This window comes from Camelus ferus, chromosome 34 (genome assembly GCF_009834535.1).
Source record: "Camelus ferus isolate YT-003-E chromosome 34, BCGSAC_Cfer_1.0, whole genome shotgun sequence".
Lineage (NCBI taxonomy): Eukaryota > Metazoa > Chordata > Mammalia > Artiodactyla > Camelidae > Camelus > Camelus ferus.
The window spans coordinates 12,583,157-12,597,166 of record NC_045729.1 but is presented as its reverse complement, the minus strand read 5'-3'; the positions used below and the strand labels follow the sequence as shown (position 1 = coordinate 12,597,166).

At 43.3% G+C, this 14,010-nt stretch overlaps 1 long non-coding RNA gene across 1 annotated transcript in view; it reads right to left on the bottom strand.

Annotated features, from left to right (window-relative positions):
* Nucleotides 1-14,010, bottom strand: part of LOC116661306 — a 200,014-nt gene that overhangs the window by 135,565 nt on the left and 50,439 nt on the right. Inside the window, exon 5 of the long non-coding RNA XR_004317178.1 lies at nucleotides 10,170-10,283. This is a non-coding gene — a long non-coding RNA (uncharacterized LOC116661306). The remainder of the gene's footprint in view (nucleotides 1-10,169; nucleotides 10,284-14,010) is intronic.

Genomic DNA, 14,010 nt, shown 5'->3' with positions numbered 1-14,010 from the left:
AGATATGCCAGGATGGTCAAATATATTATTTAGCTATAGATTCCAAATTTACAGGAGATGCCTCTAAGTCCAACTAAGGGGAATCTGTGACACCTAGATATTGTGACCTTTGAGCTGAATAATGTTATTAAAGACAATATGAGTCATTGTCCCTTGGAGGTGACAATGTTTGTTTTTTATTCATGTGAATGGTTGCACTATGTTAAGCAGTGGAACTAAGGAATGCATGATGGTGAGCAGCCAAAGTTGACTATTGTGAGCATCTGGTCCTCATTTGCCCGTCTGGGGTGCTTTCTCCATCCCACTTTCAGGGCATGTGCTTCAGGTGAGGCTGCCTCCACTTCCAGCCCCAGCTCCACAGCAGGCACTTGACCTACACCTGGCCAAGCCTCCTAGTCATAATCAGTCCAAGGTTGAGACATGCCTGGATTGGACTTTTGCTATAACCACATGGAAAGAAAAGCTCTCCTTCTGCTTAGGCTGTTTGAGCTATTGGAATGTAAGTCTAGAGCTGAGCCGCACGGGGCCAGCACCTGGCAATAACCTGCTTCGGAATGAAGCCACACGCAGGGAAGCAGAGCCAAGAGCTGGAAGGAGAACTTGAGTCCCTGGGAAGTCATTTCAGCTCAAAAGCCCAGCTGTGACTGAAGCAATTCTCCTGAACTTTTCAGCTATATTAACTGACGTATTCTTTTTTCAAGTGAGTTTGAGAAGTTTCTGATACTTACCACTGAAAAGAGTTTTGATTAATACAGTAATTTAGGGAAAGCTCCCACCCAAAGGAGAATATTTTGTTTTTGTTACATTCTTGTCAGTGTTGCTAATGTGAGGTGGGTCCCATTTTGTTCCTCAGAGGAAAAGACCGATAAGAAAAAGCAGATAAAACTGATATACTCTCAAATTTGCTTTGCACCATTCTAGTGCATTTCTGACCTGACAAAAACTACTATAGTTCTACTTTCTAACAATATTGAAGCCCTCAGAACTAATTTAAAATAAAATGTTGTTTGAAATTTTTCACATTCAGATTCTGTATTTAGCAGAATTTTGGACCATACCACCAGTCAAGTAGGACTGTAATACTGAAGGGAAATGAATCAGAAAGTCTGAGACAAAAATGTACTTTACTATCCAGACATGAGGAAAGTGAGGTAATTGTGCTCTTTTCAAAATCTGGGCAATTCTTTGTGAAAAAGAGATTTTGTAAGGAAGTGAGAAGTCGCTGTTAGCTGTGTCTCTATTTCCCCAGGCAGAGTAATCTGCTTCTAACTCAGAGCTACTGGATCTAGTAAGAACAATGTTGTAGACTGTGGAGGAGGAAAACTGTGAAGATGTGATCTATGGCTCCAGCCTCATTAAAAATCTAATTATAGAGATGAAGTACATGTGCGAAGGGAAGTGAAGATGGAAACAAGTGTTTCGATGGCCTGAATACCATGTGTCCTTCCGCCCCTTAAAGTCATCTCCATTCCTCTATCTCCTGTGGTTCGATTACGTGAGCCAGTAAAAACCTATTTTTTTCTCTTAAGCTGCTCTGCTTTGTATTTCTGTTCCTTGCAACCAGAGAATCTTAACTACCAAAAATGGTTTTCCCTTACTCCTGGGAAAATTCCAGAATCCCCGACTGACAACAAAGCTTTCTTCTCCCGTCTTATTTCAGGTCCCTTTCTGTCTTCCTTATCAGACTCTAACTGCTCAGGAATCTTGCCTCTTCTGGGCCTCTTCTACCTCAGGGCTAATACATGCTCTTCTGTTTCCCTAAAATGACCTTCTTAACTCCTACTTATCCTTCAGATTTCAGCTGACACAGCACATCATAGAAAATGCTTCCCTGATCTCCCAGCCTAAACTATGTCCCTTCTGTGTGGATCTCAGTATCTCGTCACCCATGGGAGGGGAGGGAGATATTTTGTTTTGTGGTTTTGCCTTTGGAGTATTCATACCACTTCAATACATATCTGATTGTTCACTTTTTAATCATCTGTCTGTCTTTCTAGACTGTAGTCTCCCAATCACATCACTTTTGTTCATCACCATGTTCTCTGAATTAAGCACAGGAACATACAAGGGACTCAGTAGATATTTATGGTATGATTATGATACTTTTCCAGAGTCACTTACACTTGCTGCCTCCTTTTTCACATCTCTCAGTGTATCAGAGTTCAACCAAAGAAGTGGAGCCACCACAGATACGTAAGCATGATTGTATGTGTGTGTGTGTGTGTATCTTATGTGATTGTGAGGTCTACGTACACAGTCTCTGTAAGGCTGTTGGCTTCATGTCTGATGCTGGTGTGTCACAACAGCAGGTCAGGCAACGGGAAAGAGAAGTTGGATAGAAGGTGAGGATGACCAAGGACACAATGGAACCTTGCCAGTTCTCACGGCCTTTAACCTCGGTGATGTGGGTGTCCTATGGGAGAAGCTGGTACCCTTTCTTACAGAGGTGGACATATGAGTGGCCCAGGAGTCAGAGAAGCTGAAAAAGGATTTGGGGAAAGTGGAGCAGTTGCAGGCCTGCTCCCTACGTCAGCTGGGGGGGAGGAGGGCAGCAGCTAAGGGACAATTGACATGAGCTACCAGAGTGCCTGCCTCCATCTTCTGAAATAGAAACCAAAATGGCCACTGATCACATCAGCTGTGAAATTCTTTCACATTAATATCTCTTGTGGGCCACCCTCAAAGGGAAACATACAGGGAAGGAACGTCTGAGAAATACAGTTCAGCCTAGCTAATCTGATGTTACAAAGCCAGCACACTCACTTAGTCCACAGTGGCTTTTGCCTGTGGTTCATTAATAACTTCCTGGTCCTAATGCCAGTCCTCTTTGCACAGTCCTCATTGTCCTCAGCATCTATCATATTGGACACTTGGGATCATCCTTTCCTTTGTGAAATCACCTTTCCCATTTTCTTTCACCACACTGTACTCTCCTGGCTTCTCTGTCTCTCCCTGCATCATATGGGATATGGCTCTTTTTCCTCTTCCCATGCTTACATGCAGATATTCACCACTATTCTGTGTTTTCCCTACATTTTCATTCCCTCTATCATTTTTACAGTTTTAAGTAGCAGTCTCCCTGCCTGCAGGGACCTCCCCTTGGATATAATGAATAGGGTTGGGGCATTGGGTTCAAACAGCTCTGGATCCAATCCCAGTGGAGCCACTTACTGCCGCGTGACCTTGGACAAATTAAACGTTCTGAGTTTCAGATTCTCTGTTAGTAAAATGAGATAAACAATGTCTAGCTATACTACCAGGAGGGCATGGAGTACCCTCCGGAACACAATGTTACCCAATAACTGTTAGGTCCCTTGCATTTCTTTCCTTTCCTTTCCCATTCCATCCTCCAAACTGCTAGAGTCAATCGCATGCTAGATGTTACATTCCTGCCTACAGTTAGACTAACCAACTCATCCAGGTTTTAAAACTGAAAGCACCTCATCCAAGGACTCCCCCTTAGTCCTGGGCAAACCTGGAACTCCTCACTGGTTCCACTTTGCCTGCCATAGTTACAACACTGTATTAGTTAAATCTCTGGGATACTGTGACATGCCTTAGTGGTTCTGTAAATAAATGCATTGGAATTCTACAAAATGTCTGTTTTTTAGAAGGAGTGCTCTGCTGAAAACCCCAGGCCTGGAGGAATGAGTTCAAACACCATTGCACGGCACCCAAGGGATCTGGCCTGTGTGCTTCTGCAGCCTCGCTTTCCACTGTTTTCCCCGTTTCACTTTCTACTCCACTCACCTGGCTTACATTCCCTGGGCACAACATTCTATTCCAGACCTCTGTGTCTCTAACATCTCATTCCCTCTGACCAACATGTCCCTCTCCGGTCTGTCATTGGCCCAAATTCCTACTCCACCTTCAACACCCAGCTCTAGCAACACGTCCATGAATACAAGATTGCCTTTCCCCTCCACCTTCTCAGCTCCTCATCGGAGATCATAATTCCCCACACCATGGCACACTGTAGTGTGAACCCATCTCTACTATAACACTTGGAAGACTAGCAGTCCCTAGAAAGGGACTGTGCCTTCTCTGTGAGTTCAGGCAAGTTGCCTGAGTCTCAGTTTCAAGTTGTGTGTAATGACTACTTGATATAGCATATGCAAAAAACAAACAAAATCTGGTATATTGTAGAAATTCAACAAAAGTTTTTAAAGTATTGTTAAAATCAGGAACTTCCACTATGTGAACCTAATCTACATTCTCAAACTTATTTCTCACTGTGACACATCATGCATCAAACAGTTCAGCCAGAAGCTCCCTTTATCACACTCTCCTTCTCCAAGGTCCAATCAAAGAAAACTGCAAGGGGGAAGAAGGAGAAGAGGAAAATGAAAGGGAAGGGGAGGGGGAAAGAGAGGGAGAGGGGGAACAGAAGAGAGAGAGGAGAGGGAGGAGGAGGAGGAGAAACAGAAAAACAACTAAATTTCCTTTTCCGTGGTAGTAAAAGGAAACATTTCCTTTGGAATTTATATTCTCTGTGTTTACAGCATAACACAACGTATTGTGGTCTTTTAAACATGGCCTTTACAAGCCTTAAGCTCGTAAAGCCATGTTGCAGTTTTGCAACTACAGACATATCTGTGGTATTTCTTAGAATTTTTATTTTAAGCCAAACAAAATAAAACAAATATTGTGGTCTCTTGAGTTTTGTCACAGCTCTTCTTCATGGTCAAGCCAAAATTTCCAGTGAGAAAACAATAGAAAAGATAGTATCTCATACAAAGATGAAAAAAGTATGGCTAGCACAGGTTAACTAAACCATGCAGAGGCATATATATCGAGATAATAGCACAGTGAAGACAGGAATTCAGGGCTTTCTCACTGTTCTCCTGGTGGGGGGAGGGGGCTGGGGTGGTGGAGACACTAGGCAGCTATGGACGACCTAGCTAACTACTGTCCCAGTTCAGGGTTGAATTTGTATTCGGGTGGACAACAGTGATAGCTCGATACTCCTAATCCAGGGAAGGGAATGGAGAGCTGGAGCCAGGAACAAGTAGGGAAGGGATTGAGAGGGAGAAGAGTGAGGAAGAATAAAGGAGCGAGTGCTAATTCCCTGGTGCCCTTTGCCTGGCGAACTCCTGCCCGCTCCACTCCCTCGTGTGTTCTGGCAGAGAAGCAGCGCATTCCATTTAGCTAAGTCTCTAAGGGCAGCAGCCTGTGTTACTGAATTGCAGAAAACAAGGTGGGGGTAGTAGTGAAATTCATAAAAGGATTTTTTTTCTGTTTCTTTTCAAAAATGGAAGAGGAAAAAAATAGAACACTTTAATATGGAGACCCATTATTCCTGCACAGGTTAGTCAGGAGAGCTAAATTCGAGTCCCTTCCAGTCACACAGTACAAATGATTCAAGCACTTTGGCCTCCCATTTCCACATCTGAAAAAGTAGGGGACTGTGTTGGTTCTAAATTTCTATGGTTTTGTACTACAATACCTTGAGGAAGTAATGACTATTTTCATGGAAATAAGGGAGGAGATAAGAAACTGACATTTAGTAACATTCACCAGGTAAACATGCGCCAGGTAAACTGGACTTGGGTTTTAAAAGCATAGACTCAGAACCCAAACAGCATGGGTTTGTGTATGTGTTCCGCCACCCACTAGCTGTGTTACCATGGGGAAGTTACCTAACCTCTCTGTGCCTCCATGTCCTTGGTAGTAAAACAGAGACAATGATATCTACCCCAAACAGTGGCTGGGTTTAAATAAATCTATCTATCTATCTATCTATCTATCTATCTATCTATCTATCTATCTATCTGATTATATACCTATATATAGAACAAGTAGTATTATGTATATAGAACAGTAACTGGCATAAAGTAATTGCTCTATAAATGCTATTATAATAAGTATTACAACTCTGTAAAAGTGGACATCGTCTTTTTGCAGATGAAAAACAAAATGGATGAGAAAACCAAGACTTCAGAGCTTTGAGCTTTTCTGACTTCCAGTAGTTTCGTTTAACTATTACCAGTTAAAAGGAGTGAAAGTCACAGCATTTTGTAGGCAGCTAGGGAAATTCTACCAGTTACACAACCATCTGTCAATCAAAACCATTCAGGGAATACAGAATAAACCCACAGGTCACAAAAGTCCTCCAACTCCTAGCACAGCTTTTGGAAGAGTGTAATAATAGCTAATTTGCCTAGGTAAAGAAATGCCTCAAAGGGATTACTCTTCTGTTGGGCTGAAGTCCAATGAAAAGACAGACATCTAGTCTAAAGGTTCTCAGAAATGCAAATTGCCTACTTGAAATTCCAGGGAATTTAAATCTTTGCAGGAGGAGTCTTTCTCTGGACTGGAGGAAGAGACTTTTTTGAAGAATTGGTAGACCCTTTCTCCCTGGTAGTATGGAAACTTTTGATGGGGGAGGCGACCCAAGTGGAGGACTCCAGATTCAGAAATCAAAAACAAGACTGGTGGGGGCGCCGGGTGAGGGTTCCCAGTAAAATCAGGCACTACAGATGAGAAAACACAGACTCTAAGAAATAGATGATTAGCCTGTTTTTCTTTTCTTTTCTTTTTTTCTTTTAGGGAGATAAAATTCGAGGAACTGTGAAGATTCCATTACACTCAGCACCTTTCACATTATGGGAAGAGGAGCCCTAAAACAAATCAGTTTACTGAGTTTACAAGAGAAAAAGAACACAGGCTAAGTCTTGAAAAAGCTACAAGGTATAAAAGAAGACAAGTAGTCCAGAAAGCACTAGACTGGAGCTAGAGATACGGGATTTGAACTTAACTTATCTGTTCAACAAATATTTACTCCTTGTTACTTTTTTGCCAGGTTCTTTTCCAAAAGCTGGTTATACAGTTCTGATCAGACAGATAATGGCCCTTAGGGGATTTAGAAAGCCAGTGAAGGAGGAAGAGAATATACAAGGAAACAAATACATACAATGGTAAGTTATAGCGGTACTATAACAGAAAAAAGAGGATGTCATATGAGAAGATAACAGGGTATAAGGAGTCTGCTTTTGACCAAGCAAGAAGGCTTCTCTGAGGAGGTGACATAACGGAAGGCTTGACGGGTCAGGCCTGACCCATGAATGGGAGGAACTGGAGGAGGGAGAAGCATTTTACGCATGTGAAACAAAAGGTGTGAGGATCCTAAGGGAAGAGTAGATCGAACAAGGAGAAGGCCTTGACCTCCAAAATAGAGCATAATATTGTTCTTCTTCCCACCATATTTGTCTAAGATTTGTAAATCTCATAAAAACAAATTTAATTGATGGATTCACCTTTTTTACATAGGTTTTGAAGATTCCCTTAGTCCAAACCCAGCCTTTTTCAGGGTACTGAGGCACTGGACAAAGCCAGCTGCAGGCTTTTGCATATAAAAATAGCTTTTCCAGATTCTACTGTTATAATTGGCTTTTTTCCAGGGCTTTTGGCTCTACGGAAACTAAACACTTAAATGAGCAATTTAACTCTGGTTTTTAGCCTAGAAGAAATGATAACATTTTGGGTTCTGCTTTGAGATTTAGGGGTGAATTTTACATTGCTGAGATATAATTATTCTTTTGTAACACCGCAGAAGGAAAACATCTGTGCTCCTCGTTCAGTGAACCAGCCCTGCACCAAGCACATAAGGAAGACAAACAAAATGCACTGGAAACAAGGTATTGAGGACGATTCTCGATAAAGCAGCCTGGTATTTGTGCTTCGACATATAATTGAGACAGGCTCAAAAGGCCTTGGGACATCGTGACATGTTGCTCACTTTGGCCAGCAGAGGGAGACGAGTACGTCGTTAAGCACCAAGTGGAGCCACACCCCGAAAATGGTTGCTTATTATCTGTCTCTTCTCTGATTTTTCAAACCCCACAAGAAGAAAGTGAAAAATTCTTATCAAGAAACGCTTAACTTTTTAAAACTGAGGTAAAATTCTCATAACATAAAATTAGCCATTGTACTGGCATTTAATACATCCACAGTGTTGTACAATCATCGCCTCTATCTAGTTCCAAAACATAAGAAATGCTGAAATTCCACAGAAAGAGAATTTACAAAAGCCCAGCCTTGTTCTCTCCTCACTCCAGTCACATTCCAAGTTTTGCCCCACCTGCATCACGTTAGCAATGGTTCCCGCGCATTCTCCAAAAAACAGCCTTCTTCCCTAAACAATTCACAGAATCTGATCCAGGGTTAAAATTACAAGTTCGAAAACCAAAACCATCTCAAGTCTTCAGTTCTTTCTCTGGAATCGCGCAGTTGCAATAGACAGCCAGTATGGGTGACTGTTTACAAATTCTATACATATTGTTTTGTCATCTCTCAACACAGAAGTGAATTAATTATTTTGTCTTAAATATAGTAACAAAACGTAAATTAACAATGTACTACACCAACACCTTTAAGCCTTTGATCTGGAATTTAAAGTTACTTCTATCTAGAGTGAAAATTTAAGACATTTCCAGGTTAGAATGAGAGCCAAGATTTTAAGGGCACCATGTCAACTGGTTAGATAACAAATTTGAGAAAAGCAGAACTAAATAGTTAATGTAGTAAAAGCTGAAGGTTTACAACCTAAATCCACTATTTTATTAAAAAATTTAATCTACTTCATGGGGCCTTGGCCCAGGGAAGGGTAAAAGAATGCCAAACTGAAGAGGCAGGGGGAGGGGAATTGCTGTTGGTGACTCTGGGAAAACAGGAGGGAGGGAAACCGAAGAGCAAATGAGGCCGGATCCGCCCTAACAAAGAGGCAGAAACTGTGTCTCAACAGCCACCAAATCCAGTTCAGGGCGGTTTGAGCCAGTTTCTGAGCTGGATTGAGAACAACAGCCTCGGCTGAGACTTGACGAGGGTGAGACGGAAAATACAAAATGGACTTCCCAGTAAGAAGTGGATTTGGCCTGGACTCGCAGGAGCCTAAAGCTGTTTCCTAGAGTAGCCAAGTCAGATAAAATATAAGGCCTGGAGCCGGAACAGTGGCCTATTACGGAAGGAAAAATGACAGAGCACTGCATCTGTGCCATGATCCAGTCCGCATTTTCCCTCTTACTGCCCCTAATTGTGGCTGGTAAGGGAAAAGGGCCTCAGGGTATCAGTTTTCAGAGAAAGCTGGCTGCGGTGTTGGGGGAGGGGAGGACTATGTGTCTGGGGTGGTTCAAAGTGTATCCTGGGGTGGGGGGGGGCGGGGGTAAGACTGTGTGAGGGTCTGAAGGAGAGGGAACAACACTTCACACCCTGCAGTTCACACCGCCTTTCTGCACCTCTGCTGCATTATTGCACAACCTCAAAATACACCGCACATAGGTGTCGTGGGAGCGCTCTACATACCATCGGCACTTGTACGTAAAATTACCGGGCTCCTTCGGCCCTGTGTATTAATGACAATAAACGTACTCAATACTGTCAACGTGCCCTTTTCGTTCGTACCCTTAAGTACATAAAAGCTGTACATACCTTCTCCACCAAGAGACATAGCAGTATTAGGTAACAGTGGAGTGATAATCCTGTCCTCGCTTCCCCTCCCCCAGGTGCCAGCACCTCTGACATCTGATCAGTCCCACCATGAAGTGGCACCTTTGAAAATCCAACCATCCGAGCAGTGGTCCGCAGCTGTCGAGGGTGTGCACATCCTGCGGCCAGGTTCGGCTCAGAGCCTTCCCAGACCAGTTCTATCTCCTGACCCCCAAAACGCCAAAGGCTGCCTACGCGTTCTAGCCAAAGTCCGGACCTAGCTAGGGAGTTGGGCAGATCAAATTTGGGGGTGGGGGGTGCTACACTCCCTTTCTCCTGAGTGTCCCAAGGATGTTTAGAATCTTCCAGAGGCACCAAATAAGTGCCTCCGGACCCCAAGACTTGTTTGAATTGGAAAGCAGCCCTGGTGTGGGGAGGACTGTGGGGACCCCTCTGAGTGTAAGAGCCCTCCCTCTGTCTCTCTCACGCACACAAATTCAATTAAAACCGGGTCTGTAGGGTTTTAAAATCCCCTGAGGGGTGGGGGTGGGGGGTTGGGGGAGGGAAGACAGAGAAGGTCAAACTAAAAGAAGTCACGGCCCTATTTTCATCTTTTTACCATGGATGTATGGGTGAACAATTGGAACACATCCACTTTGCATTATTTATGTGCAACAATCTTCTGCAAACGGAGCGTGTTACTAGCATGTTCTATTTGACCCTTATTACACAAATAAACAACTTACGCAGCAGTTCTGTATTCATTTCATTAACTATTAGACCTGAGCTGCTGGACTCTGCTAGAAGAGTTTTTGGGTTTTGTAGGGGACAGTGCTTCTCCCACAGGAACACGCAGGAGGCTGCAGAGGAGAGACAACAATAATCATCAGAATCGTAATACTGAGAGTCAGACACAGGACCAAGTGGTTCCTATATTATCTTATTCAGTACTCACCATGTATCTCCGAGTTAGACATTATTGCTCCCATTCTAGAGATGAGGAAAATGGAGCTTGGAAGGTTAGGTACTTCAATCTATTTAAACGGCAGACCAAGAATCTGGTTGAGTCCGTGCTTTTAACACGCTGCTAAACCGCCACCTCACTGGCAAATGGTTATAAACTTTTTTCCAGACCCTACTGTGTGTCAGCCTGCTTTGGGCTGAGAGGGTAGGTAAGTTGGTTACTGTGAGAGGGGAGGATTGGTTTACTGATGAGAACGTGGTTCCTGCCTTCAACAAGCTTTCAATCTAATGGTTGTTTTTTCAAGGACAATTCAGGACTGCCTTACAAGGGATTATTTTTTTCTGCTTCTGGGCCTCAGAGGCCATCTGAGAATTGTAAGATGGAATTTCCCTGCCATTTCCGTGCTGTGCGGGAGGAACATTTGAAGTCAGGCCTGCCCGGGTACTAGCAGGCAGCACAGGCAGGCCGGGGTGGAAAGGGGCAGGGCGAGGCCGCTGGGGAGCCGTAGCCATGGCAACCCAGCCTGCTTTCCAGAACAATGTCTCTAACCAGGAAAATAGCTCGAGAGCTTTCTCTTCATAATCCCCGCGGCCTGTCGGGCCAGGGAATGCACAAAGGGGATTCTTTCTTTGTAGAGAAATGACTCTTTACAAGGCTCAGAACAAAGGAATACATTTGTTGTATAGGGTCTGTCTTTGTATTTGGCTGGAATAAAATCAACAAAGCGCAGTTACTTAGTTCCTCTCCACTATTCACAGGAAATGAACACCGATTTGTTACGCAAGCTTCCTATTTTTGGATAATATTTGTTTAATTTTTGTTTTATCCCCATTTTACAGATGAGAGATTAGTAGTCATGATGAACTAGCTCTCTGTAAAACTGTAATTAGAACACCGGGGCATCCTTTCACAAGGCTTTGTGAAGCTGGCCCTGCCTTTTTTCCCTAATTTATGATAACTCTACAGATAACGTGAACGGGGTACACGTCCACGTGCTCAGAGGCCTGCGAGCTACCAGGGCTCTCTGGACTCGGGTCCTCCCACTCTCTGCTTCCAGCCGCTTGATCAGTTCCTCCCCCTCCCCCCCCCCAGCAACCGCAGCTGGGAGGAGGAGGTGAAGGGGGAGGGAGAGGGGGAGGGGAAGAAGGGTACTGGAGAGAGGAGCGAGAGGGGAAGGAGAAGGAGAGGAAAGGGGAGGGGAGGAGGAGGAGGAATGCGGAAGACATTCCAGCCCCACCCCTGCAAGTCTCCACTCGAGCGAGTTCGGAAACTCCTAAGACGGCTGAAAGAAGACAGTGTGCCGACGGCTGACTACTCCTCCGGGCTTTCAAGTGCTCTACAGCCAGACTACACCCTGAGCCTTGAAGACTGTCTGTAGCTTTTCTGAGCCAGGGCGTGACTTCCCAAAAGATGACAGTAGGATCGCCGTTGTCAGTCCTCACCCACAGGACCAAGAAAAAAAAGCAGTTACTATAAGCTTAATAACAAACGATTTTCCATAAATGCCCACACCTATAAATAATGTAGTTTTTAAATAGTTATGTGAACCAGAAAGAATAAGCTCAGCTACCTCGTGGTAATAAAAGCCCTGCTACCTGAATCTGGGTGCCCCCGGGGAGTCCAATCCATTATAAAATCTCCAAGACCAAAATGACCTTGGCCTGCCTCAGCATCAGCCCTTTGTGCAGTGAATGGGGAGGAAAGAAAATGGGTCACACTCTCCTCGGGGTGAATTTACAGGAATTGCCTGAGGGATGTCTTCAAACTACACTTTCCACCCCCATCCCTACAGTTTCTGTTGCCAGAGGATTACTTAATGACATAGGTGTCACCACCACCTCTCCTTACTTGGAACAAAGCTGAGAGCCACTGCCAGTGTTACTCTTGTAAGAAGTTAATTGGATGAACTGTTGATGCTAAATTAAGGCCTAAATTTGTTGACCTATCTCCAGTTAATTATATTTCAATAGATACTGTTAGCTTACCCTGCTTTAGGAAGTGAAAACAATGGATCTTTATAGTGAATTTTTAAAGACTCTCAAGAGTATTGGAAATTCCTAGAACACAGGGACACATAATCCCCTTCGCCAGAGTTTGATCCTTGTAGTTTTTTAAGTATTCATTCAACATTCACTGAACATTTAATAATCAGGCACCACATTATTATTCCCTACACTGGACCTATGAATTTCTAAGATCTTATAAAATGTGAAACTTAATTTCAAAGAGCTTATCGGTTGGGAAGGCAGATATCCAGGAAATCGGCTATTGCTGATTGCGGTATGATACATGCTTTGTAAAGATAGGAACAAAAAGGTGTATGTGGGAGAAGACAGGACATGAAAAACAGAGTAAGACTGGATGGAGCAGTGAGATACTCAGAAAGCTTCTTGTAAAGAGCTGAAAAATGAGATGGAGTTAGCTAGATTGATACCAGAGCTAGGAGTCAGCAAAACTGTTTTAGTTCCTGATTTATTAATAGGTCCGCTATCATAAAAGAACTCAAAAGATAAAGGCAAAGCAGGGAACCCGAAGTCTAGTAAGTTAGGAGCTTTGCAGGACTCAAACTAGAGGACTAGCATTGAGGAGAATGGATCTGTTTCCTTGCTTAGGAAGCTTCCATGCATCCTATTAGAGTAAGAGCCACTCCACAAGCATGAAGAAGCCTGAGAAAAGTGACCTATTGACCTGCAGATCTCATCACTGCCGCACTTATCATTTCAATATGTTATTTATAGATTTATTAGCAAAATCACACATTATTGGACCTGATATCCAAGCACGATTAAATACCTGATGCTGAGTAAATATTCTTCTCACTGAAATTTTCAAGTAGTCTGCTAAGACACTTGGTAGGCTAAGATCTAACACCAGCAGTTAAGTTAGGATCTTTCCCTGTGCCATGTGCCTAACATCTGATCTATTCTACCAATTCAGGTCTTAAAGACAAGAATAAGAAGAGAGAGATTCCTAAAGAGGTTTCGGAATGTTAGAGGGTAGAGCATGGAAAGTGCTTTCATACTACAGCCCTAATTTCTGGTCCCTCCAGCAAGCAGCTTTTTCAGACACTGTTTTTCTCCTGCTGGTAATGAACATCATTGATGTTCACTCAATATTTCTGCGTTTCCAGTTTCTGGTCACAACATAAGATTGCATTATCTAACTGTTTGAAATTAGATATAATTACTTAGGTCAATAAGATGGATAGGACGTGATATGTCACGTCCAAGGAAAAACTTTAGGACCCAGTAAACTGTTTGCCACTTTCCCACCTGACCTCTGGGAAAATAATAGAAACATAGAAGCCTTCAGCTGGGGTCTTCTAGCTAAACCACTCTGGATAGGTGGTGTGAAAGAGAAATGAACTTTTGGTGTGTTATGCCATTAAGGATTGGTGGATATTTGTTATACAGCATGATCTAGACCTCTTGATTGAGTCATCTCAATAGCTATTCCTCTACTCTACTTCCTTCCTAACAGAAGTCACTATCCTCTACACAGTCTTCTGTTTCAGTGAAGCCAACTCCAGTTCCATGGGGTAGATCTTATCCAGCATAAGCCAATCATGGTAATGTCTTCTTACCAGTCATTGACTGAGAAACTGGATCGTGACCCAGGTTTGG